A 17,159-nucleotide genomic window follows, 5' to 3' on the forward strand; every position below is an offset into this window, starting at 1 on the left:
AAGGCAAAAGAATACTTGCAGGAAATGATGAAATAGGAGATTTTGGTGCTCTGTCAGGGAAGGAATCTCCGCTTTGACTTGATTTCTCTCCCTCTCCCTCTTTGTAGAGAAGATGTTCTCTTTATCCCTTGGGGGTTTGGTCCTTGGATTCTGGGTCTCTTCCAGATTATGCATATTCAGTGGGTTTAAGGGCATGGGTCAGAGGGTTTGCACACATCACTTCAGATCAATGGTTGTTCTGATTCCTTCACAAGGGTGGAAGGGTGGGGGGGTTAGAGAAGCAAGGAGGGGACAGGTTGGTAGGGGGTGGGATAGGGGAAAGTAGCAGGGCAGGAGGGGGGAAAAAGGGGGAAAAAGGGGAAAAAATACCAAAGTGGAAACAGCGGATTAAATGGACCAGATGGTATAGGCTGCAGATTTGTGAGTTTGACAGTATTCAAAGTGCAAGATGGGGGTATAAGCCTAAGGTTTGTGTATCATGTATCCAATGGGTAGATTGGTGATCGGTTTTCCTAATGTAGGGGGCCTGAACAATAAGGCGAAACACCAGGGAGTGGCTGCAATTCTAAGATTCTTTGGTGCTGATGTAATATGTATGCAGGAAACACATCTGCCATGGGCAAGAGAGACTTGCCGTCTATCAGGGGATATACTTTATCTGCGTGTACAACTTAGAGTACCACAATCAGGTTGTCGCCATCTTTACCAAGAATAGTATTAGTCAGATGTAAAGGATTAGGGTTAAAAATGGAGAAGGTGGGCAATTCTGGAATTGGGTCTATGGGTGGTGATTTGTTATATTTATGGTCCTAACCTGGATGACCATAAAATAATTGAAGAACTTGAGGAGGAGCTAGCTGGTTGGCCAACTCTGTTGGTAATATGCAGATATTTGAATATACATCTGGGGGTCGAAACGTCGTCTGGATCCAAACACTGTTGGAGTAAGCCCCGGGTACACCAGGCATTGGAAGCACTTAAGGATCGCTGTGGGGTGATGGATGTATGGCTTGACCCAGGCTATACATATTTTTCTACCTCACATAAGAACTTTGTTAGACTAGATTATTTTATGGTCTCAACCAGTTTTGTTAGTAAGTCAACCATTAAGATAATGACAAGGCTTTTCTCAGATCATAATCCTTTAATTCTAGAAATTGCAGGTCTGGGCTATCCTGAAATTTCTCAGAAATGGTAATTTAATTGAAAGTTGCTATTAAATGAGGGGTTCATAGAACACATAAGGAAATGGGTCATTGAGTTTTTTCGAATATGACAGATTTAGCGCCTCGAGGGGGTGGTCTGTGGTGAATTTAAAGCCAGTCTGTTAGGTCAAATTATTAGCTTTATGGTTTTTAATAGGAAACAGGTGGCCAAGAAGATAAGTGGGCTGAATCATAAACTTGCGGGATTGGAGGACAGTAATATGGAGAGAATCATGATCGGTCAGGAATTGGGGCAAATTTCAGCTCAAATTTTGGCAGTCAAAGCTGAGATCAATAGCTGCTTCTCAAAGAGGGAGGCAATAACATTTCAGGTACATAGAAATGAGTGCTATGAGTATGGGGATTCAGTTGGGAGACAACTCATAATGCGAATCAGACAAAAAAAAGTAAAGAAGGGCATTAAGGAGAGTAAGAGGCAGAATGGGTCTTATGTTACAGATACCAATGTGATTTTTAAGATTTTTGAGTGTTTTATCAAGCACAATATTGTGAAGATCCATCCGATTTCGATCTAGACAGAAGGGTGGAAGGGCACAAACTGTATGGGAGCAAACTGGCGCCAGAGTTAAATAGGGAATTGGAGGCAGATATTACACTGGCTGAAGTTTTTGATGCCTTGGCATCCTTGGCCACTGGCAAAGTGTCAGGCCCGACTGAATTCCCTTGGACATCTATAAGGCCTTATGCAATGAGCTGGTCCCCCTACTTCTAGATCCATTTTTGGATGTCCTCCTCGGCGACCTGAACTTTCACCTAGAAAACAACAATATCAACACCACCAAACTACTCGACAATCTCATTAACCTCTGCCTTAAGCAACTCATCACGTCGCCCACCCACACCGCAGGACACACACTCGACCCCATCTTTTCAGCCAGCAACCACGTCTCCTTCAGCCACACCACCAAACTCCACTGGACCGACAATCGCTGCATCGCTGCATCCACTTCTCCTTCCAGAAACCGACCACACACCACCTCACCACCCAACCACCCCGCCGTTGCTCGAACAGAATCTTGACAGAACAGCTGATCTCCACCCTTGCCCAGGCACCTCCTCCTGGGACCCGGGACCCCAACTCAGCCGCCACCAACCTGCACCAATAGATAGACGACTGCACCAACCCCCTTGCGCCACTCAAACAACCAAACAAAGACAATCTGCCAAAACTACACCTTCCACTAGAGCATCTTGTTCTGTGGAAGAGAAGAGATCAGGGAGAGGGTCACTCTCTTCTTCCTGTCCTTCATCTGTTGCCATGAGCATGGTGAGATCAGCCCTGTCATAATAGGGTTTTAGGCGATTGACATGGAGCACCCTAAGGGGACTCCTGGCAGTGCCCAAGTCAACCAAGTAGGTGACTTCTCCCTTCTTTTCAACAATTATGTGGGGTCCACTCCATTTGTCTTGGAGTGCTCTTGGGGCCACAAGCTCCAAGACCCACACTTTCTGCCCTGGTTGGTACTGAATCAGAACAGCCTTCTGGTCATGCCATTGCTTTTGGAGCTCTTGGCTGGCCTGAAGGATTTTACTGGCCTTTTTCATATACTCAGCCATTCTGGATCTTAGGCCAAGTACATAGTCCACTATGTCTTGCTTAGGAGCTTTAAAGGTTGTTCCCAACCCTCCTTTACAAGTGTTAGAGGACCTCTTACCGGATGCCCAAATAGGAGTTCAAAGGGGCTGAAGCTCACTCCTTTCTGGGGTACCTCCCTGTAAGCAAAAAGGAGGCAAGGTAACAGGACATCCCATCTCCTCCTGAGTTTTTCAGGGAGTCCCATTATCATTCCTTTGAGAGTTTTGTTAAACCTCTCAACCAGTCCATTTCTTTGTGGATGATAAGGTGTGGTGAATTTGTATGTTACACCACATTCCTTCCACATGGCCTTTAAGTATGCGGACATGAAGTTGCTACCCCTGTCTGATACTACCTCTTTTGGGAAACCCACCCTGGAAAAGATTCCCAGGAGGGCTTTTGCCACTGCAGGAGCTGTAGTGGTCCTTAGAGGAATTGCTTCAGGATATCTTGTGGCATGGTCCACTACCACCAAGATAAACCTATTGCCTGAAGCAGTAGGAGGGTCAAGGGGGCCAACTATGTCAACCCCTACCCTTTCAAAGGGAACCCCAACCACAGGCAGTGGAATAAGGGGAGCCTTTGGGGTGCCACCAGTCTTGCCACTGGCTTGACAGGTGACACAGGACTTACAAAAGCTTTTGTGTCCTCTGACATCCTAGGCCAATGAAACAGGGGGACAAGCCTTTCCCATGTTTTAATTTGCCCTAGATGTCCAGCCAAGGGAATGTCGTGGGCTAGAGTTAGGAGGAACTCTCTGTATTGCAGGGGAATGACCAATCTCCTGGCTGCTCCAGGTTTAGGGTCCCTTGCCTCTGTATACAAGAGGTTGTCCTCCCAGTAAACTCTATGTGAGTCACTGACATCCCCATTTTGCTGTTTGACAGCTTGCTTTCTTAGACCCTCTAGTGTGGGACAGGTCTGCTGTGCCACACTCAGCTCCTCCCTGGCAGGCCCCCCTCCAACCAAAAGCTCAGCAGTGTCTGCTTCCAGCTCCTCTGGTGAAGGTTCTGCACAGGGGGGAAATTCTTCTTCCTCGGAAGTTGAATTTACTGTAGAGGGAGGGATAGTAGGTAGGGATTTACCTTTACTAACCCTAGCTTTAGGGAGCACTTGGTCCATTGTTCTAGGATCCAAGTCACCCTGTCCTTTTTGCTTTTTGGCCTGAGCCCTGGTCAAAGCAAAAATATGCCCAGGAATGCCCAGCATTGCTGCATGAGCCTCCAACTCCACTTCTGCCCAAGCTGATGTCTCTAAATCGTTCCCTAGTAGACAGTCTACAGGTAAATCTGAGGCAACCACAACTTTCTTTGGACCAGTAAGTCCCCCCCAGTTGCGATTCACAACAGCCATGTGGTGGCTAAGAGTGTTGTTATGAGCATCAGTCACTTGGTACTGGTGACCAAGTAGGTGTTGTTCAGGGTGGACCAGTTTCTCTATTACCATGGTAACACTGGCACCTGTGTCCCTGTAGGCCTGAACCTCAACACCATTTACTAGGGGAAGTTGCTTGTACTTATCCATATTAAGGGGACAAGCAACCAAGGTGGCCAAATCAATTGGCACCTTCAGAGACTAACACAGCCTCTGTGGTCTCCCTAACAAGACCAACCCCAACTAAATTACTAAATTACCAAAAGTGAGCCCAGCTACTCCCTTGGATTGGCTATTAGTAGTTTTGCTCCCACCACCACTGCTATTACTAGGGGCACTAGGTGTAGCAGTAGGGGTTGTAGTAGTGGGAGGCTTGGTGCTTTTCTTTGGACAACTGGCATCAGTTGTCCAATGACCTTTTACTTTACATAAATAGCACCTTTACTTGATTAGAAGAGGATTTGGACCAACCACCCCCACCAGTGTTTTTGTGGGCCTGATGAAGACTCATTTTTAGATTTGTCCCCACCCTTGTCTGAAGACGTACCATCCTTCTTCTTGCCATCCTTGTCACCCCCAGTATGAACTTTTCTGTTCACTCTTGTTCTGACCCATTTGTCTGCCTTCTTTCCCAATTCTTGGAGAGAGGTCAGATCTGAGTCCCCTAGATATTGGTGTAACAAATCAGACACACAGTTATTAAGAATATGCTCTCTCAGGATCAAGTTATACAGGCTTTCATAGTCAGAAACTTTACTGCCATGTACCCACCCCTCCAAGGCCTTCACTGAATGGTCAACAAAGTCTACCCAGTCTTGTGAAGACTCCTTTTTGGTTTCTCTGAACTTAATCCTGTATTGTTCAGTGGTTAAGCCATAACCATCCAGGAGTGCATTCTTTAAAACTGTAAAATTATTGGCATCACTTTCCTTTACAGTAAGTAGTCTATCCCTACCCTTTCCACTGAAAGATAGCCATAGGATAGCAGCCCACTGCCTTTGAGGGACCCCCTGTACAACACACGCCCTCTCAAGTGCAGCAAACCACTTGTTAATGTCATCCCCCGTCTTATAAGGGGGAGCTATCTTATGCAGATTCCTAGAATCATGCTCTTTCACAGGATTACTATCTGTAATACTGCTGCTGCCACCATGGGGTCCTAACCCCAACCTCTGTCTTTCTTTTTCTAAGTCTAAAGATTCCCTGTCTAGATCAGCTGTTGCTGTTTAAGCTTCAGTCTGGGGTCCTAACCCCAACCTCGGTCTTTCTTTTTCTAAGTCTAAAGATTCCCTGTCTAGAGCCAGCTGTTGGTGTTTAAGCTTCAGTCTGGACTCTTCCACTCTCAATCCATTGAGCTCCCTTTCTAACAGTCTGTCATCAGGTTGGGTGGGTTGGGCATGTTTTGACACAGAAGAATGGTGTGAATGAACAGAGGGAGACCTGTCCCTAACAGTTGGCACTCTAACAACCTGGCCTGCAGGAATGAAATCCCTACTGTGATGAGAGCTCACATTAGTACCAGTTATGCTAGGTGGCCTGCTAAGGGGCAGGTTGGAAAGAATCTAACATTCTTACTGGGGTTACCCAAGAATCAGAGTGTGAACCATCTGCTAACTTCTCACCTGATGTGCCACCTAAGGCCTTATCATTTTCAATGAGCATGTTAATCAACACTTCTCTAGAGGGATTCTTCCCTACCCCTAAACCTCTATCAATGCAGAGACTCCTTGCACCTTTCCAGCTAAGGTGGTCATAAGCAGTGCTGGCCAGATCAAGAGTAGGACCTGTACCAGACATGATAGAAAAAGGTTTAAGGGACAGAAAAAGAAAGAAAAAGTTTCAGTACTTTTTAAGGAACAGAAAAAACTTTTTCAATTTTTAAGAAACTTTTTGAAAGTTTAGAGGTACTTTTCAGCACTTAGCAATAGATTAAGAGAAGAAAAGCAAAACTTTTTGGTTAGGTGTACATACACTGAACTTGTTTTGTATATTTTTCTCTTATGAAAAGTACAAAATGACAAAGTGGTAAGTAGTTGCAAGTACTTATCCCACCGCTGCACAACCAATGTAGGAGGCTGGCCTGGCTTGTAGTGGGTACCAAGGGGTACTTACACTCTGTACCAGGTCCAGTTATCCCTTATTAGTGTAGAAGAGGTGTCTAGCAGCTTAGGCTGATAGAAGAGGTAGCTAGCAGAGCAGCTTAGGCTGAACTAGGAGACATGCAAAGCTCCTACTATACCACTGGTGTCATATGCACAATATCATAAGAAAACACAATACACAGATATACTAAAAATAAAGGTACTTTATTTTTATGACAATATGCCAAAAGAATCTCAATGAGTACCCTCAGTATGAGGATAGCAAATATACACACGATATATGTACACAATACCAAAAATATGCAGTAATAGTAATAGAAAGCAATGCAACAATGTACAGTCACAATAGATTGCAATGAGAGCACATAGGTATAGGGGCAACACAAACCATATACTCCAAAAGTGGAATGCGAATAACGTATGGACCCCAAACCTATGTGAGCTTGTAGAGCTGGGACTGTAAGAAAACAGTGAGGGTTAGAAAAATAGCCCACCCCAAGACCCTGAAAAGTAGGTGTAAAATGCACCCAAGTTCCCCAAAAAGCACAGAAGTCGTGATAGGGGAATTCTGCAAGGAAGAACAACACCAGCAATGCAACCAAAGTGGATTTCCAGACGAGAGTACCTGTGGAACAAGGGGACCAAGTCCAAGAGTCGCGACAAAGTCGAGATGGGGCAGATGCCCAGGAAATGCCATCTGAGGGTGCAAAGAAGCTGCCACCGGATGGTAGAAGCTGTGGATTCTGCAAGAACGAAGAGGACTAGGAACTTACCCTTTGGAGGATGGATGTCCCACGTCGTGAAGAAGCTTGCAGAGGTGTTCCCACGCAGAAAGGCCACAAACTAGCCTTGCTAGCTGCAAGGGTCGTGGTTAGGGTTTTTGGATGCTGCTGTGGCCCAGGAGGGACCAGGATGTCGCCAATTGCTTGAGAAGACAGAGGGGGCACCCAGCAAGACAGAGAGCCCTCACAGAAGCAGACAGCACCCGCAGAAGTGCCGGAATAGGCACTACGAAGAGGAGTGAACCGGAGCTCACTCTAAGTCACAAAAGAAGATCCCACGACAGCGGAGGACAACTCAGGAGGTTGTGCACTGCAGGTTAGAGTGTCGGGGACCCAGGCTTGGCTGTGCACAAAGGAAACCCTGGAAGAGTGCACAGGAGCCGGAGCAGCTGCAAATCACGTGGTACCCAGCAATGCAGTCTAGCGTGGGGAGGCAAGGACTTACCTCCACCAAACTTGGACTGAAGAGTCACTGGACTGTGGGAGTCACTTGGACAGAGTTGCTGAGTTCCAGGGACCACGCTCGTCGTGCGGAGAGGGGACCCAGAGGACCGGTGATGAAGTCTTTTGTTGCCTGCGGTTGCAGGGGGAAGATTCCGTCGACCCACGGGAGATTTCTTCGGAGCTTCTAGTGCAGAGAGGAGGCAGACTACCCCCACAGCATGCACCACCAGGAAAACAATCGAGAAGGCGGCAGGATCAGCGATACAAGGTTGCAGTAGTCGTCTTTGCTACTTTGTTGCGGTTTTGCAGGAGTCCTGATGAGTCAGCGGTCGATTCCGTGGCAGAAGGTGAAGAGAGAGATGCAGAGGAACTCTGATGAGCTCTTGCATTCGTTATCTAAAGAATTCCCCAAAGCAGAGACCCTAAATAGCCAGAAAAGGAGGTTTGGCTACCTAGGAAGGAGGATAGGCTAGCAACACAGGTAAGAGCCTCTCAGAAGGAGTCTCTGACGTCACCTGCTGGCACTGGCCACTCAGAGCAGTCCAGTGTGCCAGCAGCATCTCTGTTTCCAAAATGGCAGAGGTCTGGAGCACACTGGAGGAGCTCTGGGCACCTCCCCTGGGAGGTGCAGGTCAGGGGAGTGGTCACTCCCCTTTCCTTTGTCCAGTTTTGCGCGAGAGCAGGGCTGGGGGATTCCTGAACCGGTGTAGACTGGCTTATGCAGAGATGGGCACCATCTGTGCCCATCAAAGCATTTCCAGAGGCTGGGGGAGGCTACTCCTCCCCAGCCCTGACACCTTTTTCCAAAGGGAGAGGGTGTAACACCCTTTCTCTGAGGAAGTCCTTTGTTCTGCCTTCCTGGGCCAAGCCTGGCTGGTCCCCAGGAGGGCAGAAACCTGTCTGAGGGGTTGGCAGCAGCAGCAGCTGCAGTGAAACCCCAGGAAAGGCAGTTTGGCAGTACCCGGGTTCTGTGCTAGAGACCCGGGGGATCATGGAATTGTCTCCCCAATGCCAGGATGGCATTGGGGTGACAATTCCATGATCTTAGACATGTTACATGGCCATGTTCGAAGTTACCATTGTGACGCTATACATAGGTAGTGACCTATGTATAGTGCATGCGTGTAATGGTGTCCCCGTACTCACAAAGTCTGGGGAATTTGCCCTGAATGATGTGGTGGCACCTTGGCTAGTGCCAGGGTGCCCACACACTAAGGGGGTCATTCTGACCCTGGCGGTCACCGACCGCCAGGGCCAACGACCGCAGAAGCACCGCCAACAGGCTGGCGGTGCTTCCTGGGCCATTCTGACCACGGCGGTAAAGCCGCGGTCAGAAAAGGGGAACCGGCGGTTTCCCACCGGTTTTCCCCTGGCCCAGGGAATCCTCCATGGGGATTCCGACCCCCTTCCCGCGATCCCGTTCCTGGCGGTTTCTACCGCCAGGAACAGGATGGCGGGAACGGGTGTCGTGGGGCCCCTGGTGGCCCCTGCACTGTCCATGCCACTGGCATGGGCAGTTCAGGGGCCCCCTAACAGGGCCCCATAATGATTTTCAGTGTCTGCTTTGCAGACACTGAAAATCGCGACGGGTGCCACTGCACCCGTCGCACCCCGGCAACTCCGCCAGCTCCATTCGGAGCCGGCTTCATCGTTGCTGGGTCTTTCCCGCTGGGCCGGCGGGCGGCCTTTTGGCGGTCGCCCGCTGGCCCAGCGGGAAAGCCAGAATGGCCGCCGCGGTCTTTTGACCGCGGTGCGGTCATTCGGCGGTTCCCGCCAGCCGCCCGCCGCGGTTGGAATGACCGCCTAAGTAACTTAGCACCCAACCTTTACCAGGTAAAGGTTAGACATATAGGTGACTTATAAGTTACTTAAGTGCAGTGGTAAATGGCTGTGAAATAACGTGGACGTTATTTCACTCAGGCTGCAGTGGCAGGCCTGTGTAAGAATTGTCAGAGCTCCCTATGGGTGGCAAAAGAAATGCTGCAGCCAATAGGGATCTCCTGGAACCCCAATACCCTGGGTACCTCAGTACCATATACTAGGGAATTATAAGGGTGTTCCAGTATGCCAATGTGAATTGGTGAAATTGGTCACTAGCCTTTTAGTGACAATTTGGAAAGCAAAGAGAGAGCATAACCACTGAGGTTCTGGTTAGTAGAGCCTCAGTGAGACAGTTAGTCATCACACAGGTACACATACAGGGCACACTTATGAATACTGGGGCCCTGGCTGGCAGGGTCCCAGTGACACATACAACTAAAACAACATATATACAGGGAAATATGGGGGTAACACGCCAGGCAAGATGGTACTTTCCTACACAACCCCCCCCCCCCCAAACGAAGGACAATAAGACTAGCCATGACCTGATGAGTCTTCATTGTCTAAGTGGAAATATCTGGAGAGTCCATCTGCATTGGAGTGGGTACTCCCAGGTCTATGTTCCACTGTATAGTCCATTCCCTGTAGAGATATGGACCACCTCAACAATTTAGGGTTTTCACCTTTCATTTGTTTTAGCCAAAGTAGAGGTTTGTGGTCTGCCTGAACAATGAAGTGAGTGCCAAACAGGTATGGCCTCAACTTCTTCAGTGCCCAGACCACAGCAAAGGCCTCCCTCTCTATGGCAGACCAACGCTTTTCTCTAGGGGTCAACCTCCTGCTGATAAAAGCAACAGGTTGATCCTGGCCCTCAGAATTGAGTTGTGATAAGACTGCCCCTTCCCCTAATTCAGATGCATCAGTTTGAACAATTAATTTCTTGGAGTAACATGGGCTTTTTAGGACAGATGCACTGCACATGGCCTGTTTCAGCTCCTCAAAAGCTTTCTGACAGCTAGCTGTCCATAATACCTTTTTAGGCATTTTCTTCGAAGTGAGGTCAATAAGAGGGGCTGCTATGGAGCTATAGTTCTTTATGAACCTCCTGTAATACCCAGTGAGGCCTAAGAAGGCTCTTACCTGGGTTTGAGTTGTAGGGGGAACCCAATCTATGATAGTTTGGATTTTCCCCTGAAGTGGTGCAATCTGTTCTCCACCTACAGGGTGTCCCAGATAAACCACTTTCCCCTGCCCTATCTGGCACTTTGAAGCCTTGATAGTGAGGCCTGCCTTTTGCAGGGCCTCCAAAACTTTCCATAGGTGGACCAGGTGATCATCCCAGGTGGAGCTAAAGACAGCTATATCATCTAGATATGCTGCACTAAAAGCCTCTAACCCTTGCAGGACTGTATTCACCAACCTCTGAAAAGTGGCAGGTGCATTTTTCAAACCAAAGGGCATTACTGTGAATTGGTAGTGCCCTCCAATAGTCGAAAATGCAGTTTTTGCTTTAGCATCCTCTGATAACTTGATCTGCCAATACCCTGCAGTCAAATCAAAGGTGCTTAGATACTTGGCAGATGTCAGTGTATCCATGAGCTCATCTGCCCTGGGTATAGGGTGAGCATCAGTTTTAGTTACCTGTCTGAGACCTCTGTAATCTACTCAAAACCTCATTTCTTTCTTTCCATCCTTGGAATGAGGCTTTGGTACAAGCACCACAGGAGAGGCCCATGGACTTTCAGAGTGCTCAACCACTCCCAGTTCAAGCATTTTCTGAACCTCTTGTTTTATGCAGTCCCTGACATGGTCAGGCTGCCTATAGATCTTACTTTTGACAGGCATGCTGTCTTCAGTATCTATAGTGTGCTCACACCAAGAAGTGGTGCCTGGCACAGTAGAAAAGAGTTCAGAAAACTGACCCAGGAGATTTATGCAGTGGTCTTTCTGCTCAGCAGTAAGACAATCTGCCAAAACTAAACCTTCCACTAGAGCATCTTGTTCTGTGGAAGAGAAGAGATTAGGGAGAGGGTCACTCTCTTCTTCCTGTCCTTCATCTGTTGCCATGAGCAGGGTGAGATCAGCCCTGTCATAGTAGGGTTTTAGGTGATTGACATGGAGCTCCCTAAGGGGACTCCTGGCAGTGCCCAAGTCAACCAAGTATGTGACTTCTCCCTTCTTTTCAACAATTATGTGGGGTCCACTCCATTTGTCCTGGAGTGCTCTTGGGGCCACAGGCTCCAAGACCCACACTTTCTGCCCTGGTTGGTACTGAATCAGAACAGCCTTCTGGTCATGCCATTGCTTTTGGAGCTCTTGGCTGGCCTGAAGGTTTTTACTGGCCTTTTTCATATACTCAGCCATTCTGGATCTTAGGCCAAGTACATAGTCCACTATGTCTTGCTTAGGAGCTTTAAAGGTTGTTCCCAACCCTCCTTTACAAGTGTTAGAGGACCTCTTACCGGATGCCCAAATAGGAGTTCAAAGGGGCTGAAGCCCACTCCTTTCTGGGGTACCTCCCTGTAAGCAAAAAGGAGGCAAGGTAACAGAACATCCCATCTCCTCCTGAGTTTTTCAGGGAGTCCCATTATCATTCCTTTGAGAGTTTTGTTAAACCTCTCAACCAGTCCATTTCTTTGTGGATGATAAGGAGTGGATGATAAGGTGTGGTGAATTTGTATGTTACACCACATTCCTTCCACATGGCCTTTAAGTATGCGGACATGAAGTTGCTACCCCTGTCTGATACTACCTCTTTTGGGAAACCCACCCTGGAAAAGATTCCCAGGAGGGCTTTTGCCACTGCAGGAGCTATAGTGGTCCTGAGAGGAATTGCTTCAGGATATCTTGTGGCATGGTCCACTACCACCAAGATAAACCTATTGCCTGAAGCAGTAGGAGGGTCAAGGGGGGCAACTATATCAACCCCTACCCTTTCAAAGGGAACCCCAACCACAGGCAGTGGAATAAGGGGAGCCTTTGGGGTGCCACCAGTCTTGCCACTGGCTTGACAGGTGACACAGGACTTACAAAAATCTGTTGTGTCCTCTGACATCCTAGGCCAATGAAACAGGGGACAAGCCTTTCCCATGTTTTAATTTGCCCTAGATGTCCAGCCAAGGGAATGTCGTGGGCTAGAGTTAGGAGGAACTCTCTGTATTGCAGGGGAATGACCAATCTCCTGGCTGCTCCAGGTTTTGGGTCCCTTGCCTCTGTATACAAGAGGTTGTCCTCTCAGTAAACTCTATGTGAGTCACTGACATCCCCATTTTGCTGTTTGACAGCTTGCTGTCTTAGACCCTCTAGTGTGGGACAGGTCTGCTGTGCCACACTCAGCTCCTCCCTGGCAAGCCCCCCTCCACCCTAAAGCTCAGCAGTGTCTGCTTCCAGCTCCTCTGGTGAAGGTTCGGCACAGGGGGGACACTCTTCTTCCTCAGAAGTTGAATTTACTGTAGAGGGAGGTATAGTAGGTAGGGATTTACCTTTACTAACCCTAGCTTTAGGGAGCACTTGGTCCATTGTTCCAGGATCCAAGTCACCCTGTCCTTTTTGCTTTTTGGCCTGAGCCCTGGTCAAAGCAAAAATATGCCCAGGAATGCCCAGCATTGCTGCATGAGCCTCCAACTCCACTTCTGCCCAAGCTGATGTCTCTAAACCATTCCCTAGTAGACAGTCTACAGGTAAATCTGAGGCAACCACAACTTTCTTTGGACCAGTAACTCCCCCCAGTTGAGATTCACAACAGCCATGGGGTGGCTAAGAGTGTTGTTATGAGCATCAGTCACTTGGTACTGGTGACCAAGTAGGCGTTGTTCAGGGTGGACCAGTTTCTCTATTACCATGGTAACACGGGCACCTGTGTCCCTGTAGGCCTGAACCTCAACACCCTTTATTAGGGGAAGTTGCTTGTACTTATCCATATTAAGGGGACAAGCAACCAAGGTGGCCAAATCAATTGCACCTTCAGAGACTAACACAGCCTCTGTGGTCTCCCTAACAAGACCAACCCCAACTAAATTACCAAAAGTGAGCCCAGCTACTCCCTTGGATTGGCTATTAGTAGGTTTGCTCCCACCACCACTGCTATTACTAGGGGCACTAGGTTTAGCAGTAGGGGTTGTAGTAGTGGGAGGCTTGGTGCTTTTCTTTGGACAACTGGCATCAGTTGTCCAATGGCCTTTTACTTTACATAAATAGCACCATGGTTTCTTTACTTGATTAGAAGAGGATTTGGACCCACCACCCCCACCAGAGTGTTTTTGTGGGCCTGATAAAGACTCATTTTTAGATTTGTCCCCTCCCTTGTCTGAAGACTTACCATCCTTCTGCTTGTCATCCTTGTCACCCCCTGTATGAACTTTTCTGTTCACTCTTGTTCTGACCCATTTGTCTGCCTTCTTTCCCAATTCTTGGGGAGAGGTCAGATCTGAGTCCACTAGATATTGGTGTAACAAATCAGACACACAGTTATTAAGAATATGCTCTCTCAGGATCAAGTTATACAGGCTTTCATAGTCAGAAACTTTACTGCCATGTACCCACCCCTCCAAGGCCTTCACTGAATGGTCAACAAAGTCTACCCAGTCTTGTGAATGCATCCTTTTTGGTTTCTCTGAACTTAATCCTGTATTGTTCAGTGGTTAAGCCATAACCATCCAGGAGTGCATTCTTTAAAACTGTAAAATTATTGGCATCACTTTCCTTTACAGTAAGTAGTCTATCCCTACCCTTTCCACTGAAAGATAGCCATAGGATAGCAGCCCACTGCCTTTGAGGGACCCCCTGTACAACACACGCCCTCTCAAGTGCAGCAAACCACTTGTTAATGTCATCCCCCGTCTTATAAGGGGGAGCTATCTTATGCAGATTCCTAGAATCATGCTCTTTCACAGGATTACTATCTGTAATACTGCTGCTGCCACCATGGGGTCCTAACCCCAACCTCTGTCTTTCTTTTTCTAAGTCTAAAGATTCCCTGTCTAGATCAGCTGTTGCTGTTTAAGCTTCAGTCTGGACTCTTCCACTCTCAATCTATTGAGCTCCCTTTCTAACAGTCTGTCATCAGGGTGGGTGGGTTGGGCATGCTTTGACACAGAAGAATGGTGTGAATGAACAGAGGGAGACCTGTCCCTAACAGTTGGCACTCTAACAACCTGGCCTGCAGGAATGTAATCCCTACTGTGATGAGAGCTCACATTAGTACCAGTTATGCTAGGTGGCCTGCTAAGGGGCAGGTTGGAAGGAATACCATCTAACATTCTTACTGGGGCTACCCCAGAATCAGAGTGTGAACCATCTGCTAACTTCTCACCTGATGTGCCACCTAAGGCCTTATCATTTTCAATGAGCATGTTAATCAACAATTCTCTAGAGGTATTCTTCCCTACCCCTAAACCTCTATCAATGCAGAGACTCCTTGCACCTTTCCAGCTAAGGTGGTCATAAGCAGTGCTGGCCAGATCAAGAGTAGGACCTGTACCAGATATGATAGAAAAAGGTTTAAGGGACAGAAAAAGAAAGAAAAAGTTTCAGAACTTTTTAAGGAACAGAAAAAACGTTTTCAATTTTTAAGAAACTTTTTGAATGTTTAGAGGTACTTTTCAGCACTTAGCAATAGAGTATGAGAAGAAAAGCAAAACTTTTTGGTTAGGTGTACATACACTGAACTTGTTTTGTATATTTTTCTCTTATGAAAAGTACAAAATGACAAAGTGGTAAGTAGTTGCAAGTACTTATCCCACCGCTGCACAACCAATGTAGGAGGCTGGCCTGGCTTGTAGTGGGTACCAAGGGGTACTTACACTCTGTACCAGGTCCAGTTATCCCTTATTAGTGTAGAAGAGGTGTCTAGCAGCTTAGGCTGATAGAAGAGGTAGCTAGCAGAGCAGCTTAGGCTGAACTAGGAGACATGCAAAGCTCCTACTATACCACTGGTGTCATATGCACAATATCATAAGAAAACACAATACACAGATATACTAAAAATAAAGGTACTTTATTTTTATGACAATATGCCAAAGTATCTCAGTGAGTACCCTCAGTATGAGGATAGCAAATATACACACAATATATGTACACAATACCAAAAATATGCAGTAATAGTAATGGAAAGCAATGCAAACAATGTACAGTCACAATAGATTGCAGTGAGAGCACATAGGTATAGGGGCAACACAAATCATATACTCCAAAAGTGGAATGCGAATAACGTATGGACCCCAAACCTATGTGAGCTTGTAGAGGTTCGCTGGGACTGTAAGAAAACAGTGAGGGTTAGACAAATAGCCCACCCCAAGACCCTGAAAAGTAGGTGTAAAGTGCACCCCAAAGTTCCCCAAAGAGAACAGAAGTCGTGATAGGGGAATTCTGCAAGGAAGAACAACACCAGCAAGGCAACCAAAGTGGATTTCCGGACAAGAGTACCTGTGGAACAAGGAGACCAAGTCCAAGAGTCGCGACAAAGTCGAGATGGGGCAGATGCCCAGGAAATGCCAGCTGAGGGTGCAAAGAAGCTGCCACCAGATGGTAGAAGCTGTGGATTCTGCAAGAACGAAGAGGACTAGGAACTTCCCCTTTGGAGGATGGATGTCCCACGTCGTGAAGAAGCTTGCAGAGGTGTTCCCACGCAGAAAGACAGCAAACAAGCCTTGCTAGCTGCAAGGGTTGCGGTTAAGGTTTTTGGATGCTGCTGTGGCCCAGGAGGGAACAGGATGTCGCCAATTGCGTGAGGAGACAGAGGGGGTGCCCAGCAAGACAAGGAGCCCTCACAAAAGCAGGCAGCACCTGCAGAAGTGCCAGAACAGGCACTACAAAGAGGAGTGAACTGGAGCTCACCCGAAGTCACAAAAGAAGATCCCATGACGCCGGAGGACAACTCAGGAGGTTGTGCACTGCAGGTTAGAATGTCAGGGACCCAGGCTTGGCTGTGCACAAAGGAAATCCTGGAAGAGTGCACAGGAGCCGGAGCAGCTGCAAATCACGCGGTACCCAGCAATGCAGTCTAGCGTGGGGAGGCAAGGACTTACCTCCACCAAACTTGGACTGAAGAGTCACTGGACTGTGGGAGTCACTTGGACAGAGTTGCTGAGTTCCAGGGACCACGCACGTTGTGCTGAGAGGGGACCCAGAGGACCGGTAATGCAGTCTTTGGTTGCCTGCGGTTGCAGTGGGAAGATTCCGTCGACCCACGGGAGGTTTCTTCGGAGCTTCTAGTGCAGAGAGGAGGCAGACTACCCCCACAGCATGCACCACCAGGAAAACAGTTGAGAAGGCGGCAGGATCAGCGATACAAGGTTGCAGTAGTTGTCTTTGCTACTTTGTTGTGGTTTTGCAGGAGTCCTGAGCAGTCAGCGGTCGATTCCGTGGCAGAAGGTGAAGAGAGAGATGCAGAGGAACTCTGATGAGCTCTTGCATTCGTTATCTAAAGAATTCCCCAAAGCAGAGACCCTAAATAGCCAGAAAAGGAGGTTTGGCTACCTAGGAAGGAGGATAGGCTAGCAACACAGGTAAGAGCCTATCAGAAGGAGTCGCTGATGTCACCTGCTGGCACTGGCCACTCAGAGCAGTCCAGTGTGCCAGCAGCACCTCTGTTTCTAAGATGGCAGAGGTCTGGAACACACTGGAGGAGCTCTGGGCACCTCCCCTGGGAGGTGCAGGTCAGGGGAGTGGTCACTCCCCTTTCCTTTGTCCAGTTTCGCGCCAGAGCAGGGCTGGGGGATCCCTGAACCGGTGTAGACTGGCTTATGCAGAGATGGGCACCATCTGTGCCCATCAAAGCATTTCCAGAGGCTGGGGGAGGCTACTCCTCCCCAGCCCTGACACCTTTTTCCAAAGG

This window comes from Pleurodeles waltl, chromosome 2_1 (assembly GCF_031143425.1).
Source record: "Pleurodeles waltl isolate 20211129_DDA chromosome 2_1, aPleWal1.hap1.20221129, whole genome shotgun sequence".
In the NCBI taxonomy this organism is placed as follows: domain Eukaryota; kingdom Metazoa; phylum Chordata; class Amphibia; order Caudata; family Salamandridae; genus Pleurodeles; species Pleurodeles waltl.